Raw genomic sequence first — 19,324 nt, 5'->3', positions numbered from 1 at the left:
CACACACATCATGCAGTGAGGACCAAAGGATTAGCTCTGTGCAAGTTTTTCTTTTTTTTAAAACACCAATTCCAAAAGGAGGATCAACCGCAACACAGGGAGTTAAAGAGAGGAGTGTGTTCTTCTTCCACAGGCACGTACATTAAGTCATCAAACTTACATTCAAAAGGGCGAGACTCCGGCCTCATTTCTACGCTTCCAGAGAGTTCCATCATTACTTTATATGGGAAAGACAAATTTAATGAGAGTTGTACAGAGTAACAAAGCAGCCCAACCCACTTCACGCCACTTTTAAATGCTGAAAATGAAGGTGAAGAGTTAAGATTCCAGACCAAGGCCTTGTAAAATTGCTGATTCATGAATTTAGCCATTTAGCCTTTCTCAATTGTATTGCGTCAACAGCAAGCTTTGGTAAATATCCAGTACATCCATTTTGACTCTTCACATTTTGCAGAAACCTATGCTAAGGCAACGCTTAACTTTGCACAACAAACATTCCAATTAGTAACACCGATCATACTTTTGGTCAGTTATTATGACGAGCTCGTTTGTAGGCACTGTTAAAATTGTATTCATTTTATGTGGCACACCACTTTCACTTTGCAGCACTATTTCAATTTATTATACTTGTAATTGGAGACTCGCAATTGTCCTTAGGTGTGATTGTGAGTGTGGAACTGTCGATGCTTATTTGTCTATGTGTGACCTGAGATTGGCTGCAAGTGACCAGTCCCGGGTGTATCCCTTCTCTTGCCCAAAGTCAGCTGGGATTAGATCCAGCTCACCCGTGACCCAAAAAGTGTAATCAAACAACAACAAAAAGTCTTTGGGAAAAAAAAAAAAAACGGGTTCCTCAGATACAAATAACGGCAACGGGCCATGAATCAGATTATAGCTCGGACATTTGCTGAGCTAAATATGAAAGGAGCAAAGACGTATGCCTTGCATTTCTCCAGTTGAATGCTTACAAACAAGGCAGGGGTCAAAATAAAAATATGTAAAATTCCAACCATCTGCCTTGTCCAGCTCTCAAGGGGGGCGCGCATGGAGCCATAGCCTGCATGTTCTCCCGACATGAATGGCGCAGAGCACTTCTGGGACCAACTGGGGCAGGCCAGCCCGAGTCCAGCCCAGAGAGACTCTGGCTAACATTGCACGTTACCAAACAGGAAGAGTGGGACAGAATACGTACGTCAAAGAAGAATTTGGTGACTCATCTGGAGTAGGCGTCAACGATGCAAAGCGCGTTTTCGTAGCCGAGTCGGCCCAACCAAACACTGAGTCTGGTTTGGTGACTCAATAATTAGTCTCATTCGACTATTGTCATTGTTATTGTGCTTGTTTCTGTTTAGTAGCCTTTTTATTGTTGACAATATCTCAGTGACATTTTGTGATTTTTTTACTTTGACCCCTATCTTGTTTTGATAGCCTTCAACTCGAGAAATGGAAGGCATACATCTTTGCTCGTTCCACATTTAGCTCGGCAAAGGTCCAAGCTTTAATTTCGTATATGGCGTGTTACCATTTATAAAAGAAATATATTATTTGTAACTGAAGAACCATTTTTTTCCAGATGACTTTTTTTTGTTGGGTTTAGAAAATGAAAGGATGGAAAAAGGTTTTCTTCTGCTCATAAAGTGCCGCCTAGATTGCGATGATTGTGACAAACTCTAGGCTTTGTTTTTCCCCATCTTACCAAATGCATGGTATGCAAAATAAAACAAAATAATTTCTCCTTCACTTATGTCTCATTAGTAATTAATGCAAAGGGATATGAATTACTTTGCATTTGAACAAACTCCTGTAAAAAAATAAGAATAATAATTCTGCACTGTTCAATGACCTTCGATCAATTTGTTATTAATAACATAAATAAATACATTGTCGCTGTCCTGTGAAAAACACTTATGTACAATTTGGGAAAAAAATAATAATTTTCACGTTAATGCAATGTCTGTAATGCGGAAACACCATTCACGTAAAAATAAGAAAATTGAAAAAAAAAACGGACATCAGTGTTTTTCACATGACAGCGACGAGATATATATCTATCTATATCTATATATATGTATATATATATGTATATGTATATATATACATATATATACATATGTATACATACATATATACATATATACACACACACAGTATATATACACACACACACACACACACACACACATACTTTTTTCCCCCTTTTTTTTCCCAAGAATATCAGTGGTTCCTGCATCCTTGGACTTTTCTGTATTCCTTGAAAAAGTTTGGGCAACACAGATATGGCGTATATGACGTCAACCACCATGGGGATTGTACAGAAAGACACACGAGCCCGCGCGCACCCGCCATTCTCTGCTGCCAGTGAGACCCAGGGTACTGTATCTACTGCCTGTCCACTTGACAAGAAGCCCCTTATGGCGAGCTGAGTCTGCTTTGACCTTCCATGAAGAAAACACTACCCTCTAGTGGCCAATGTTTGCAAGGGCACTCTAAACTCAGGGGTATGAGTGAGCATCAACAGCCACCCACACAATCCATCTCCATCTGAAACACTGCAACTGCTCCATACAGTCGCTTGGGAAGGGCCGCTCTCTCCCTCTTTCGGCATGCGACGGGCCATTAAGGCAATGCTTTGATCAACCTTGTCATTATTGCAACGTGTCAGCCAATCCATTGGGACCTTCAGCCCCAGCACTGTACAGCGGCCCAGAGAGCGGCCACTTTTGCCCACACAAAAACGCACACGCCCGCATGCCGACACTTTGCGCAGTCCCCGCCACTGCTGCATTGTCTTTCTTGTGCGAAGGCGCCAGATGTCGTGTCCTCTCCGTCACCCCGGTCCCTCATTTCGCTGCGCTCCGCTCGGTTCTCCCGCCCCGAGACTTGTCACGGCCCCTAACCGCATCAGCAACACTGCTAGATTGGATAGACATGATCTGTCCATCCATCAGTGGCGAGATGGAGAGAGAGAGAGAGAGAGCGAGCGAGCGAAGCGGCACTGTTTGGAAAGAGAGAGCTGCGAGGAATGGCAGACAAATTGGGATGGAAGGTCCTTTGAAGCGCGAAGGAACAAGCATTTGCATTTTCTGACAACAATGTTCAAAATGTAACAATCCCACCGGATTGTACGGAAACAGTCGACTTGAAAATACCTTCAGCTCTCCATTGTGTGCGGTTTGCAGGAGATCCCTTTTATTGCCGTTGTTGGCGCTAAGTGATGACTGGCAGATTGCTGCTGGAGCTGACAAGCATGTGCAGGGAGTGCAAAGCACTTTCATACTTCATCCGTTTGTCTCATCACAGTCGGCCGCACTCGAGCTCGAGGCGGCCGTGTGCAATCGCCGTTGCACATTTTCCATTGCCTTCCTGTGGGCTGAATGAGGTGGAACATGTGCGGCATACAGTAGCCATGCTAAAAGATTTTCTACACACTCGGACAGGCACGTACAGTAGCAGGAACCTCCACATCGCTGCAGGTTTTCAAATATTTGCATTTTTGCTGCCTCTATTATTGAAAAAGAGCCTAGCGATTATGAGTTTGGCATCTCATCTCATCTCCCACTCGGTGCAGAGCCAGCCGCATGTCAGGATGTGTCACTTTAGTCGTCCTGCAACTGTTTTATTTTAAAACTACTAAATGCCTTGTGTTACAGGCTACATTTAAAGTGTAATGGGTGAATGACCTAAAGTTGGATGTTAAATTGTGTCAGTAATGAAAAGTTGTTACTCCTTCAAACCTTCAAATTGCTTGCCTAAACTGTGACAAGAGCACCGAAATGTTTGGTTAAAAGGCGACAGTCTACATACGTCTGAGTGGGTATGAAAGTACGAAAAGAAGGCTGGTTGTGGATAAGCATCTCGGTTAGCATCGCGGTTAGCCTCGCGTCGCTAGCTTTGGCTACGGCCTGGTAGTCGTCTTTAAAGATTAACTCCCAGCATCAGAACTGCAGGGCTAGTCCATGTTCATCAATCCAAAAATGATGTCCAATATTGCGCAACAACAACTGCGAACTAATGAGAAGGATTCTCATTATTCTGAAGTATTCATCATAGAAGTTGTGTGATCCAACTTGCAGTACTTGTGTCACTTTATGGTACTGTGTCGTAACTTGGCATGGGCCACTTAACAGTTTCACGGTCCACTGCGGTTTGAAAAAGTCACTTTTTCGAAACCCATAAAACTTTACATCAGTGGTTTGAGCTCATTTTTCTTTGTTGTTGTTTTCAATTGAGTCACCAGTTCAGGCAAAGCGACATCCCCCCCCCCTGTTTTTGGTGCGAGCAGTCAGTAAGCAAGGTCTCCGCTTGTTGAAAAACTCTTTTGGAAACATTTTGGGGCACTGCGGCTTTCTAGAGGAAGGGCATACAAACGCTACAGGAGGCAATATATCCACTACCATATCACATTTAGCAGAGCGCCACTTTTCCACAATTCAAGGAAACGTTAATGTATTAATATTAGAAAATGAACCATTGCAACCAGCTACTTTTTTTTGCAATTGGTGAAATAAATACTAGAGTCTTGCTACCGAGCCAGATCACCATCTAACTAGCTAACTATCATGGCTGGCATCAGTTCCTTACTGCTCTGGCACACAAAGCGGACATGAGAAGAGATTCATTTTGGTATTTTGGTCATTTTGGTGAGGAATAAGCACTTTAATACGGTTGTACTAAATTTGGATTTATTTATTTTTTAAATCAATGGTTTTGTTTTTTTTTATGTTCACAAATGGAGTCTGGAAAAAAGTTTTTTACCCAATTATATTTTTAGAGCTGTAATTGCAATACAGTAATATTGTGAAACTGCAATTTTATTTTATTTTTTTATTTATTTTTTTTGCTCACGGTGATCAGACCATCAGAATGAGACACCAGCCCATGCCCAGTTGTGTCACTTGTCACAGTGCAGCATACAGCGGTGTTATGCTACAAGTGTGTGGAAATATTTTCCCAGGGCACACAAGACTATCGTCAAACGCAATAAAAGCACAAGTGAAACAGAAACAGGGGAAGAGAGGAATCATTGATTTTTTTTTTTTTTTTTTTTTAAGAATGCATGGCTACACATGTCATGTGGTGCAATCACCATCACAAAGTGACTCGTTAAAGAGAAACATGCATGGCTCTCTCATTAATTCCAACAACTACATTCCTGGAAACAGTCTGTTGAATTTGTATCCCTTTGTTTTTCTTTGTTTCTGTGCCAGTCCCACAAACAAATGGCTTTACATGACCGGGCTGCGGCAAAAAGGCTTGGGCAGTGAGGGACCACAGTACCGTAGTGAAAAAAATATCAATGACGTCAGCGACTGATCAACTTTGACTTGACTTTCATCACACTAGTGTTTACTACAAACAATATTTAGTCATTCAAGCCCTCAAAGAGCTCGTGGTGGCCCCAGACTTTTGCGCAATACTGTAACGCCAATAAAACTCTTGTCTTGTCTACAAGTGGCACTGCCTCCCGGAGCTTGTGTCACGTTGAATGTCCAATAAACAATATACGGAGGGTTCAGTGTGAGGTTGTGCTAACATTCCATCAGCTTATCTTGTTATATTCATCAGTCTGCACCTCTGGCTCTTACAAACATTTCCAGGTGATGCTGTAGCACATTTCCAGCCTTTGGTCTCCATCTTGCACCCCCATCTTGCTTGCCATCGTGCCCCCCCCCCCCCCCCCCCCAACTCACACCTTTACCTTCCCCTATCTCTCCTTCCATTTGCACAAAGATGCCCCCTCACATCCCTCGCTCTTTTTCTCCCCGTCGCCTCTCCTCTCTCCCCGCGCTCTGATGAATTGCCTTCCCCTCCCGGTGAACTCGACCGATAATCCTGGGGAAGCAGTAAAGGACCATCGATCAGCCCTGCAGACAGGTCCGCAAGCCACAGCACAGGAACAACACGCTAACAACAAGCCAGTGCACTTGGCCCTCGCCGCACACAGGCAAACGTGTGCGTTTGTGGTTTGTATGCAGATGAGCTTGCGCCACACATGCACGGTGTGCAGGGAGCCGGTCACGTGTTTACATGACTGAGGCATCTATAGTCCTTATGGCAACTACGGCCATTCCATTTCCTGTGCTATGTTCAGCTTCTCGTCATGATCAGAATGCACGGAAGAGTTCCCCCCCTGTGCTCATCCTGCTTCCTCACATGACGCACTCCCCTGCTGTGTGTCATCCTCTCGGAATGTGCGCACGTACGATATGTGCAAAACGCAGAGTGAGTGCGCTTGTCATCATGTGTGTGTAGTATTTGTATATGTATGCAACACACACAGCGGTGATAAATCATGTGGCAGATTCCAGGCCCAACCTGACGGAGAAGGCGGAAGAATGCACATGATCTTGGGAAAAGCTTGATGGCTCTGAAATTGACCAACAGATTGATTGAAGCAATTCATTTTAGCACATGCTTTTATGTCTGCGAAGCCCAGCGATCATTACTTTGCAACAAGCGACCGAGGACAGCTGGTTCATTTTGGTTCCTAATTTCCGCTGGAATACAACAAAGAAGAAGAGGCTAATGCTTCAGGCTTAGCATCATGCTAAGGCAGCCGCTCTTGCTTTGAGTTATGTTATGATCGCTTGGACAGTGCAAAAGACACAAATGACGTCCATTTGTCTTTATCCTGCATTTTGCACACAAAAATAAGCCAGTTTGAGCAACTCAAGCACAAAACGGTCAATGGCCATTATTCTGTCCGCTTAAATATGACAAATGCAGACTGCTTGTTGGCGTGCCATTTATTACATGCCACATTACAAACCAGCGCCATTGTGTACAAGCTTGACCATAAAAAGCTCGTTGCACTGCAAGTCAATCTCCACGATGACAATCAGCGAGCTGCTTTTCAGCGAGCAGGCTCGCCGTTCATCTGTTATCCCCATTTTTATACATTTTGGAAGTGTTTGTGCGTTGTCCTTCAGTGCCTTCCTCTCTGCTGTCTTTGCTCCTAATGTCCTGGCAAGGCTGACTTCATTAAAGTCGGTGTGGCGCAAACACATTGAGGTGCTGCTTTTCATTTTTCCTCTTCTACACCAGAGCACCGCCACCTAAGCGGAAAATAGAGGCTCCTTCAGGCTACAAGCTCTGCTCTCTTTGTGAGTGAGGTGACACCTAGTGGCCAAGGGGGAGAACTGCAGGACGAGAGGATAACCAGCCCACACGCCACACGGGTAAGAAGGGCGGGAGACAGGTTTCGCATCGACGGTTTACTGGACCAGAGGTTCTCCAATTATTTACAGCTAGTAGCACCTACAAATACTTGGCTGGCCATCTGCCTCCATCATGAGCAACTTTAAAATACATCTGCGTAGTAGGCCTAAGTGTTCATCAAAAACACGACACAAGAATGTGACTCTTAACTGCTATTGCTCTGTTGTTATTTTTTCCATTTCTGGTCCATTTTCTATTTTCTCACTGTCTGTCCCATCACAAACCTAGTCCGGTCCTGCCGCACAACCAATGAATACTGTACCACCATACAAACAGCCATAGAGGCGTTAGCTCAACATCCCAGAAAAAAACATTTCCAGCATGAAGACATACTGTACAGAGCCAGCATTCTGTATGACTATGCAGCTGAACAGAACAGGTAAACAATTAGAAAAAAAAACCAGAGTTTTGTTCCCTGCTAGTATATCGCTTGCGTCCTCGCATATTATCATCACCAAAAACATCACTTTTCAGGAAACAAAAAAAATAAATAAATAGTTCAGCCATTACCATATAAACACCAAAAGAGAGCAAGCCATTTTCAACACTTGAGATGAAAACTGCTAAAATAACAGAGCCTCGTGGAGACTGACACAGTATATGAATAGATATGAAATTGACCAAATTTGCGTCCGACAGTGACAATGTTTATGATGACACAGGTCTGCATCAATAAATAAACTAGAATGACATGAATATTTTCTAAAGATCACTTTTTTGCACCGAAGACAGTGGCACCATTCGTTTTGCCCCATATGCTCCAATTTTTCTTTCACACGCTTGCTAGGAGCTTTCCTTTTCCTCGCATTAGTGTATGTATATTATACACAGTACATGTATCAAGTGCATGAACAAACGGTCGTTTACATGAAAAACTCAGAGTAAATGTCCATGTGCACCCTTTCATCAAGTAATTAAGTGATCCATTATCTTCATTACTGAATGCCAAGTAAATACAAGTACTCTTCGACTCCTAGCTACACTGCTTTAATATGCCTTACAACTGTATAAAAAAATAGATTTTCATTTTCTTGCAATTAATGGAAAAAATGTCAAACTACAAAATGACAGGAGCATGGAGAAAAACTAATGAGATATTTGGAGTCTACATCCCAAACGGCCCTAGAAAATGTTTTCCGCTACTTTTTCTTATTGCAGACGAATGTTGTTAGCGCGAGCCACAGTAACACGATGCACAGTTTGAAAATTTACGTTGCTCTTAAATAAAGGAAAAAGAAAAATTGCACTGAACTAAGGATTCAATTAGAATGCATACAAATTGTACCTGAATAAAAGATTATAAAGTACAAACTACAATTTAGTTGAACACACTTTGGCAATTCAACAGACTTTGAGAAGCACTGCAGCCGACTGCTCAACATGAACGGCCTCGACTAGCGATCAAGAGCAAGGCTAGCAAATGCAGATCTTTTAAAAAAAAAACTTCAACAATTATCGGAGGCCTCTACCAAGTATGAGAGGGCGTTTCAGGCCCTGATTCTTCTAATACTTTCGGAGTGAATTCATGCGAGGGTGTGTGTGAAGATGCATGGCTGAGTGTGTGTGCGATTTCCTGTGAGTGAAGCGCCACAGTGACAATGATAGATGGCATGGGAATGTTCAATTGCAGGTTGTCGCGTTATGCTGTCATTGGGCTCATCTGTCAAGGGGCAAGACTAGCTGGGAGGCAGGCAGGCAGGCGGGCACGAGTGAAGGGTGTCACTCCTCGTGCCTGCTGCCAACATGACCGCAACACGGCCGCTCATGTCGCTGCACGTTTGTCTCCGGCACAGTCAGACCACGCCATGATTGCGTGATTTAGGCTTACTTACCTTTGAGCGATTATGGTGCATGTCATGCAGAGCGCCAATGAAATTGTGAAATCAATGTGAGGAAACGAAATGTGTCGTATTGCTGATTTGCTTATCATTTGTAAACGCTTTTTATAGTATAAATAATATATCCCAAAATAGCATTTTTCCTCAAAATTGTATGAAATTAATGGCACTTTTCCACTATATCTTTTCCATTTGTTCATAAATACATATTTTGTATAGAACACACAATAACATGAATTGAAATAAATACATAAATAAAATGAAACACAGAAAAAGTCCCAATCAAAATATGTGATTGTACAACTTATTTTCCAGGAATATAGTGATTGAATCTCTTGAACTACTAGCGTTTAAACGGCAACACAACTTTGTCTTCTTGTTGTGTCCTGAGGCAACGTTTCATTCAACTGTGGTGTCTCAGTCTGAACACTGGGTGGCACCCACGTAATAGCGCACATAGCTTACAGTAGAGGAGTAAGGAGGCACGAAGAAGAAGCCATCAAAGGCGTTCATATGCGCTGATCATTCACGTAACGAAGCTACAGTAGATGCTAATGCTAACGTGACCCACTTTCTTTCACTTCAGTGATCAGCAAGCTGCTATCTTGTTACAAAAACACGAGTGCTGCAATTGCTGTAACAAGTAGCAGCCCGGCTCAGCTCTGAGACGACGGTGGCGCCAACGTTCCGACTGTTTTAATTCTTTTTAAACAAACTGTGAACTTTTGGTTTTGGTTGCTCAATTCCAGAGTATGATCCGAAGGGAAGGTGCCTAGGGGTAGGCATGGCAAACTAGCGAACTGCACGTCCCAATTGCGCTACCTAACTGCTGAGGAGAACAAAAGCGCTCAAGTTCTAATAGAGTGAGGGAGGGAGGGTGAGGAGGTCATGGCAGACTCCAAAGTACATCACTTGGCACTGAAACTCACTTGACAGGGTCTCTAAGTGTGTGCCTGACTTCCAGTTCCTGTGAGCTAGCTGCGTGTCCAGGGCCACGTAGTTGACAGCCTCACGCACTTTGCCATTCCAACAGCCTGGAAAAGAACACAAGAAAACAACTGTGTTGACCTACGGCTCTGTCGCATCTACTCCATAGCTAAAGCAAGATTTCAGTTGCGTTACAATGAATAACAGACTATTGAAATAAATACATGAATAATTAAAACTACACGGTAAATTTTGTGGAGTAGTTTACTCTCATTGAGGAAAATTATACTCTGTAGTCTGAAAAAGACTGTATGTGGTCGCAGTTTACAGAGAGTCAAATTTACACTTGGAATATGGTAAAATATTTAGAGTAACCTTTACTCAAAGTAGTGGATTAATTGCATTCCAAATGATAAAAATCAACTTTTATTTGATGAGAACATAAGTTAGTCACCCACATTTCACACGGATGAGAGCAGGCTATTGAGTGAAGACATTTTGATCCATTTTGAAGATTTACTACCCCTCCTGAGGGGAGCCAATTGTACTAAAATGTTTAAGTACAACTCAATTAGAGGGGGAAAAAAATGTGGCTCTGTAAAAATTACTCGACCAATTTTACTGTCTGTATTGTAGTTAGGAAGTTCAGTGTAACTACACTTAATAATTATTAGCAGCATGCGTGCAGTTGAACACAGATAGATGTGCAAAATGTACATAAATGTAGGTTAGCATTGTTGCATTATTTGTATCAGCACGGCCAAATTTGATATAGAACTTACAACCAAAAATGACTGTAGCACCATTAGATTGCTATTAGGTACTAAACACAATCAACGACTTCTCTTTGTAAAGCTCGGCAAACGAACAGCAGTGAGGAGTGATCTCACTTGAATAAATGACAGTCTACATCTCCTTTTATTGGCCGGCGTTGTGTTGACGACGGTGCTCAATCTTTGTTGCCATTCATTTGGCACTACACGGCAACAATTTCGATCAGGCCAAGGTAAATGAGGCCTGCAGGAACATACTGTAACGGTTCCGACCTGCTGTTCCTCCCTGCAAATTGTCTTACCTGACTTGCACTCTGGTCCTGCAGTGCACCTCCGCCATGCTGCAAAAAGTCTGCGGTTGCCATGCTAGCTACGTGCAGACCTTCCCATGTGCCCCCTCTACAGTCAAACGCCCGCAAGTGCGTTTGTTGTCCCACAAGAATAGAGACAAACAGGAAGCGAAATTACAGACCAGCAGTCATCCATCTGTCAGCCAACTGACAGGTACATAGCACGGCCGAATATACGACCGGCCCATAAATCATCGCATCTCACTTTAACCAGCCTGTCTTGTCTGAGTAATTAGCAGTATCATGCAGAAGCATTTTGATGTCCCAAAATACCGCTAGATCATTTCCCTTTTGATTTTCAGTCACTTTTCTCCAAAAGCCTCACACTCAAAGAGCCAAATGTTCCTGAAAATTGTATGCATAAAAGTGATTTAGGAGCCACTTAGGAAATCGATCATGCAACCGAATCATTTAATGTTTAAAGAAGATTCTCCTGATTTGTGGATGTTGAGACAGAGTTCATATTCCACATTTAAAGATTAAAAGGAGGACCTTGTATTTTCAGAGCGAGCTCTCACCGCCCCGTAGCCCTTTTGCAGCTGAGCTACATTGCGTTTGCAGATACTTTATGACGGGCAATTTAGCTTCAGCTGCTATCTGAGCCATCTCAGGAATGGCCACGCTTACAATCAAGTGCAATAAACCAGAGTGGGAAGTGGAGAAAAGCAAGGAGAGGGGGTGAGAGAGGAGACAACAAGCTTGTCTGGACGACAACCCCCCCACCCCCCACCTCTGGACAAAAGGCCTGAGGGTAAGGGGGTATTCTTTGTAGATGCACACAAACATACAAACAAACGTTGATAGCGTTCCTCTTTCATATTTGCAACACATCAAGAACGAGTATGTGAGCACATAACCGCACGCTTTAGCTACAAATAAATGTGTGTGTCGTGTTCAAACATTTGCTCTCGCACACCAGCCGGGCTTTGTTGAGTCTGCTGAGCTCCAGGAAATCTCCTGAGACGGGGAGACTGATTTACACCCTTCCCCCTGAGAGGGCTTTACGGCCTGGGAGCCAGCTGAGCCATGGAAGCAGCCAGGGAGCGCCAGCAGCAGAAGCAGCAGCAGAAGAAGCAGAGGAAGAAGAAGAAGAAGAAGGAGAAGAAGAAGAAGAAGAGAGCCAGCAAAGGATGGGTGGATCACATCCGACAGAAATGATGAAATACGGTGGCGATCGGGCGATTGCCATATCGATGGAATGCAACATGGTTGCTATTTGCTTGCTGCCCTTCACCTCCACTCGCATGCTCTCTCTCCCTCCACGCTCTCCATTTATCCCGGCTGCTCCGACACAGAGCCACACATAGACACACATGCACAAAAGAGAAGCTGTAAATCTGCCACTGAGTGCTGCTGGGATGGAGATACCAAAGACAGGCCAATGCTGTGTTTGGAGAGAATGCAGATGTACCTGCCTCCAGCAGCACATCATCCTCGGTCCCCCTTCCCACCCTGGCGTTTTTTTTTTGTTTTTTTTCCCTGGCCATCTCTCTCCACAATTGTCTCATGTTCTTAACCTCTTTCACCCACAACTCAGTTCACGTCTCCACGTTGCTCCGTTTTCCCATCGGCGACTTCGGGCCCCATACTCTCCCCCACTTAGGAGGAACAAAAAGACCCAACCCAGCCCGGTGGCCTCGTCCAGGCAACGAGGGCGAGACAATGGCGCGAAGAGAAGAGGAAGGCGCACATCACCCTCAGAGCTGTAACAAATACAGGCCAGTGCAACCCGCTTTGCAGCAGTTGCCGTGCTTGAGAGCGCCGAACAATCATGGAGTCGGAGCTCTAACTACCCGCTGAGTGACACCCGATGTCCTCCGATGGGCTCCGTTCACAGACGGACACCACTACATGATATGTCTGGGAGGTAGGAGGGGGGGATACATCATAAAAGCAAACACAAAAGAAACAGGAAGGGTCTTGCTTTCGTTGTGCTCATAATGTACGCCGGCGAAGGCAGGTGGAGGTGTCGTAAAAAGATTCTTTGTTCGCCTGACAGTGTCATAACTGGGGCTAGTATTTCAAGCCATCTGTGTAAACGCCGATGGCCTACGGACAAAGCGCGCCAACAAACACGCGTGTGCAACAAAGCCTTAACGCCAAGAGCTCCGTGACTGCACAAAACCGCCTCAAAGATGGCCGCATGTAAACACAGGCACAGCCCGTACGAGCTGATTTACACCAAAGCAAACGCGCTAAGCCGCACATCTCACTGCAACACCTAAACACCTGACAGGCCGCTCATAAATAAGGCTGGCCAGGGACTCCCACATCATTTACACTGTGGCCATCTCCTAAGCTAACATGTAACAGGTCCCCTCTCTATATTTCACCACACACATCTCGCCATTCATTGGGAAAGAGCAACATGCATAGGGTGGGGGGGGGGGGCGTGTGGGTGTGTTGGGGGACTTCAAAAGCCTAAAAATGGCTTGGATTTTGTGATGTGGTGTGTACATTAGGGCCAGGTTGGCCTGATGTAATGTCTGCCCAAGAGTGTGTGTGTGTTGGGTGAGCGTGCACGATACTGAGCATGGCCCAAGGCAATGCCTCGCCTCGCCTTGCCTTGCCTCGCCTCGCCTTGCCTTGCCTCGCCTCGCCTCGCCTCGCCCAGCCCAGCTCAGCTCAGATCAAGGCCCACAACCAGTTCCACTTCTCCATCTGCCATAAATCCTCCTGCCTTTGTCTGATCTCTCTTTCACTGGTTGAAACGTATCCTCTTCCATTAAGAGTGATGGATCAGCAGCTCTCAGGGCAGAAGACACTCTGAGGTTACAGGTCCTTGCTAAAAAAAAAGACGAGAAAAATGGTACAAATGGGACGGAAATATACACACAACACAGGTGTAGGCTACATACCTGTCAACTTATACGTATTTTATATCCCCGTATTTTATACGTTTTTGATCATTTCAAATTGTGTACACCATAAAACAATTTTTGTACGGGATATATATATTTTTTTAATCGTTTTTTTTGTTAGACAGATCTCGACTTGCCCATTTCGGCTCTAATACAGATCGTCTCTGTCACTGGTAGCAGACGACAACGTTATTTGGTAAATAAAATAAAATTGTTTGCACAAATTATCTTTGTTCTTATTCTACATAGTCTGTCTTGCTGTGAGTAAATAGGTGCCGCGTTGTCTTTGTAAGGTTTATTATCGCTTAATAAGGGGAATTGCAATCATTAATAAGGGGAGCAATTGGCTGAGGTTGACAGGTATGAGGGTACATCCACATCAGCTCCAACACATGAAAGGTAACATGAGACTCGTCAAGGCAGGGATGCTTTGAAATCATTTCAAATATGCACTTGAACTCAAATATGTTTTGGTTGTGTTTCATATTATTACAGCAATAACGATTGTAGTTTGAGTAGTTTTTGCCAAGTTTGAGCGAATTCTAACAGGAATAGACAGTGTTTGTGCTCCCTCTGGTGGCGGCTTCCTGCTATGGCGACTACATGAGACCTCATTCACAGGGCTGAGAAGTCAGGAGGACTGTTCGAATGTTTTCAGCTTAGTGGATATGAACAGGAAACATTTGAACTGTTCTCGGACATACAATCTAAAAACAGCTGGGTTAAAAATAACTCCGTTTTGGGTCAAAAAGGGACAGATTGGGTCAATTTGACCCACCCTCTTGTATTGTTTTGTACAAAACAGCCAATTTTTGGGGGGTTGTTTTGTACAAAACTACCCAATTTTTTGGTTGTTTTTGCAGAAAACAAATCCAGAAAGTTGGGTCAATTTTTGACCCAAAATGGTGTTCTTTTCAACCCAACTATTTTTAGTGTACCTTCCTTTGTCAATCATGCCCATAACCTACTATTACTCTAATTATACATGTCATAAAAGTTGTCATAATTTATGCATATATAAATGGCCATGAATGATGGACTATTTTGCAGCACTGTATAAACATAAAGGCAGGAAAACGGAATACATACCAAGAGTGTTTTTTTGTTGTTGTCATTGTTTTTAGTGAAAGGAGTTGGCAGTTGGGCGTTGTGTCCCACCGCAAAGTAGAGATAACACTTTGGCAAGGGATGTGACAAAATATTCTCCACATGTTACAACAGCCAGCTCAAATGAGCAACATGCTGGTGTGGATTTAACTGCGGGAGGGCGTTTGCACAGAACACTCCAAAACATCTCGTGTGTTTTGCTATGTTTGGAAGCATTCCCATATAGATCGGCTGAAAAGAATTACGGCTATTAAATCATCAGTGACATCAAAAATCAAATTAGTATATTATTATTTAAACAAATTGTTCCGATGGAAAAATGCCATTTCTGAATCAAACCTCATCATTCCAAGAATTGTATTTTAATTTAGATAAGACAACTACAATAATAACAATAATAACAACTGCAAATGCATCATATAATAAACTACAGAGCAATTAGACACGATATATTTTTTTATATACATTTTATAAATATTTTTTCCTAGGTCCCTTTTCAAAGGCATACTCAGGAAACCTTAAAGGTGGTGAGAGGCCACTCCAGAAAGGAGGTGATCAGGTGCATCTCATAGGATCGATGGGTAGAAGTGAGTATAATAATAATAATAATAATAATAATAGTAATAATAATAATAATAATAATAATAATAACAACAACAACAATAATAATAATAATAATGATAATAATAATAACAATAATAATAATAATAACAACAATAATAATAATAGTTCTTCTTCATTATTATTATTATTGTTATTATTATTATTATTACTATAATAATAAAAGTTCTTCTTCTTCCTTATTATTATTATTATTGGTAGTAGTAGTAGTAGTAGTAGTAGTAGTAGTAGTAGTAGAGGTAGTATAGTATGAAGCAGCACTTGTTATTATGAACTTTCAGCAGCAAGCAGAAGCGTGAAAAAAAATAATGATCATATGGGGTCTTCTTCTGGAAAGTCTGTGTGGATTTACATATATACGCTGATGAAATGAGACCTTTGCATTGACCCATCACTGTGAACATCGCAAGCACGTTTGCAAACAGCGCATGACACTCTGTGGCCTATTTCATGAGAAAAGTGCTGTGCGGGACAGAGAAAAAGGAAAATCCAGCTGGAATTTAGAAACGCTCTAAAAAGTTGCATGCATGGATTGGGCTGCAGCTGCAAGCCATGTGAGTGATGTTGCCCTCAGGTGGTGAGAGAGGAGCACGGCAGAGCGTCAAGTCCATCAGCCAGTTGAAAGATTCACTACTGGGGCTTTCATCTGCCTGCTTGTATAGCGGCCCATTTGTGTTTCAATGAATTGTGTGTTTGATTTAGACCCTCAGTGTGTGTGTGGGGGGGGGGGTGCGTGTGTGTGCGTGTGCGTGTGTGTGTGTGCGTGCGTTGGGAGTTTGTGTGTGTGCTGGCAATCCATTGCGCATGCGCATCGCTCAGGCCTGCCGGTCCCAGGAATGTGCTGACCTCCTGCGCCTGCGCGTTGCTCGACCGGACAGCAGACGCACATAAAGCCTGCTAAATTGCACTAGGGCAATAAAATTGCAATAAAATGACAACAACAGTGCGTTAATCCATCACCAGGGAGCGCTGAAGGTATTGTAAAGCGCTATGGATGGAAACAGGAATGATTTCTGATCTTAAGGCGACTGTAATGCTCGTTCAGCATGCCAGGGGCAGTAAGGAGCAGGATTAAGGATAAATACTGTAAGTGGCAAGATGTGAAAAGTCTAAGTGCTATTCAAAAACATGATGCGAGCAACTGGAGGAGTTCATTCATCTATCGTCACAAAAAAAGTGTAAAAAAATGTTTCTAAAATCCATCATACTCACTTAAAATGCAAATGTATTAATGTGTGCAAATTGCAGACATGATTTGCATGTTGAAGTTGGCTGTAACGGCGGCACGGTGGTCGACTGGTTAGCACGTCCGCCTCACAGTTCAGAGGTCGTGGGTTCGATCCCGGCTCCGGCCTCCCTGTGTGGAGTTTGCATGTTCTCCCCGTGCCTGCGTGGGTTTTCTCCGGGCACTCCGATTTCCTCCCACATTCCAAAAACATGCATGGTAAGTTGATTGGATACTCTAAATTGCCCCTAGGTGTGATTGTGAGTGCGGATGTTTGTCTCTGTGTCCCCCGCCTACTGCCCAAAGACAGCTGGGATAGGCTCCAGCACGCCCCGCGACCCTTGTGAGGATAAGCGGTACAGATAATGGATGGATGGATGGAAGTTGGCTGTAACAAGTTTTGCCTTGACCAACCAATCAGACGACAGGAAAATGTTTAATTCATTGCGGAGTATCTTGCTGGAAAAATGTCAAATCTGATTGGTTAAAGAAACTGTCCTGTTGATAATATAGTTGAGGTTAGGGCCAGCGTTCCTGATTCTGAAGGCCTAGGGCAGATTAGATTGACATGGCAACACATAAAGTCTGAAATATGATTGGACAAAAGCAGTACAGCCAAGAGAAATGCGACCAGAAGAAGACAAAAGAATGTTGGCTGAAACGAATCCAATTTCATGGAGCATATATTGAAATTTAGATTGTAAATGTAGGTCAGTGATTTTTTTCCTTCTCTTTTTTTGTTATGTAAGTCAGTCTGGTATATCATTGAAACCGGCACCACTTTATATACAGTGTTTGAAAAAAAAATCAATTACTGGATTGCAACAAGCACAAGTTCAAATGTCCTTTTCCCTTTTGTGGCTCTGACAGCCGGACAGCTTTATTCAGGAGCACCAGGATTGATACGGGAGGGGGCACCAGAAGCAGCGGGTGATGGAAACCGGTCGACCCAGTAGACTGGCTGCGGCCAGGGGGTTCTGTTGAGCTGCCGCTAAGTGGGCCCTGTGGGTCACGCTGTCATTTCCTGTTTCTCTGCCCCTTTGCTCTCATTTGAGCGCCGTCCCAAGGTGGGCCGCCTTCATCTACTGCCCATGCCTTCCTGCCAGAATTGCTCAACCCCAATAAGAAACAGATGAGCTGCTCGCATTCTATGTTGGCGCTCCTCATCATCAAGGCAACACATCTGACATACATTTCCACATAGCTGGTGGAAGAAATGCACTCTTGCTTTAGAAATTCTGTGAGCTGATGATTTTGGCCAGTTGATAACAACAACAATACGAAAAGCTCACTTGAGAATTCAGCATGGAGTCACACTGGCTGCCTGGCTTGTGGTTCCACAAGGAGTAGTTTATTTTGAGACTGCATGACACCTCAACCATCACAACAACATCACAACATGTGAGCAGGCACACAAGTTGCCATTTTGGGGGAAAATGTTTGCAGTTGAAGCAGGCACACGTCCACCGGCTGCGTCGTCCTCGACTCCTTTGCATGTTCTAAACTGAACCAGGTGTGCACATGCTGCAGTGGAAGGGGTCAAAAGTGGAAATGCATGACCAAGCGCTTTCTTCTTGTCCCCGTAACGAGTAACGACTCCTTACCCAAGCCGCATAAAAAAATATGAAATGCACCGTAAAGCAGCCATCTTATTTGGACTTGTAGGGAATTTACAAGTGACAAAAAAAGAGATGTCTCTGCATGAGCAATGTTTACTCAAAATTGGTGGGGCTTATGGACGAGGAACTTCTACATTCAACAAACCAAGACAAAGCACTTCCTTTCAGCTCAGGTCACTGGCAAAGCGCAATGGCATCAGAGAGGCACAAAGCACCTACAGTGTCCTTGTTTCACACAAAACATCTTCAAAAGCTACCAAAGATGAGAATTTGCCATGTCCATCGCAGTTGCAGGACCAAATCGAAAACTCCTTCCATGAAAGTGGACAAAAGTTTTACATCTTTTACATTTGTCTGACCAAGGTGTTGGCGTTCTAAATTTTATTTTCTATGATTTAAAAGTAGTAAAGAGTGAATGCTATGTGTGTCTGTAGATAAACAAGCAGCTAATCCGAGCTGACAGAATTAGATCAAAAGCATCTTTTTCTCCTCTAACATTACTCCTCTAACATTACTCCTCTAACGTTAGCTCGTCATCTGCATCGTGTCGTTATCCCAAAGCTCGCCGAGTTATTGCTGCGCACACAGGAACTCCGCCCACCTGTTTGCTCATGTACCATTGCACATACTGTAAGGTCAATTGAAAATGGTGACAGTGAAATGCATATTACATACAGTACATGATAATACACAATACATTTGGTGTGTGATTGGGAAGAGTAAAGTTTCTGTGCAGTTTCACCCAAAATACCGGCCTGAACATTTTCCAATGAACAGTGCACGTT

The 19,324-nt window shown here is 43.4% G+C and overlaps 1 long non-coding RNA gene across 2 annotated transcripts in view; it reads right to left on the bottom strand.

Moving 5' to 3' along the window:
- Positions 1-11,228, bottom strand: part of LOC147153947 (uncharacterized) — a 33,601-nt gene extending 22,373 nt beyond the window's left edge. For both annotated transcript variants that reach the window (XR_015088635.1, XR_015088636.1), the window contains exons 1-2: positions 11,059-11,228; positions 9,986-10,090 (exon numbers count right to left, since the gene is read on the bottom strand). This is a non-coding gene — a long non-coding RNA (uncharacterized LOC147153947). The remainder of the gene's footprint in view (positions 1-9,985; positions 10,091-11,058) is intronic.
- Between the last annotated feature and the right edge of the window lie 8,096 nt (positions 11,229-19,324).

The sequence above is a fragment of the Filicampus tigris genome, chromosome 1, assembly GCF_054856515.1.
Source record: "Filicampus tigris isolate MCC_2025a chromosome 1, RoL_Ftig_1.0, whole genome shotgun sequence".
Classification (NCBI taxonomy): Eukaryota; Metazoa; Chordata; class Actinopteri; order Syngnathiformes; family Syngnathidae; genus Filicampus; species Filicampus tigris.
This window is presented reverse-complemented; position numbering and strand designations above follow the sequence as displayed.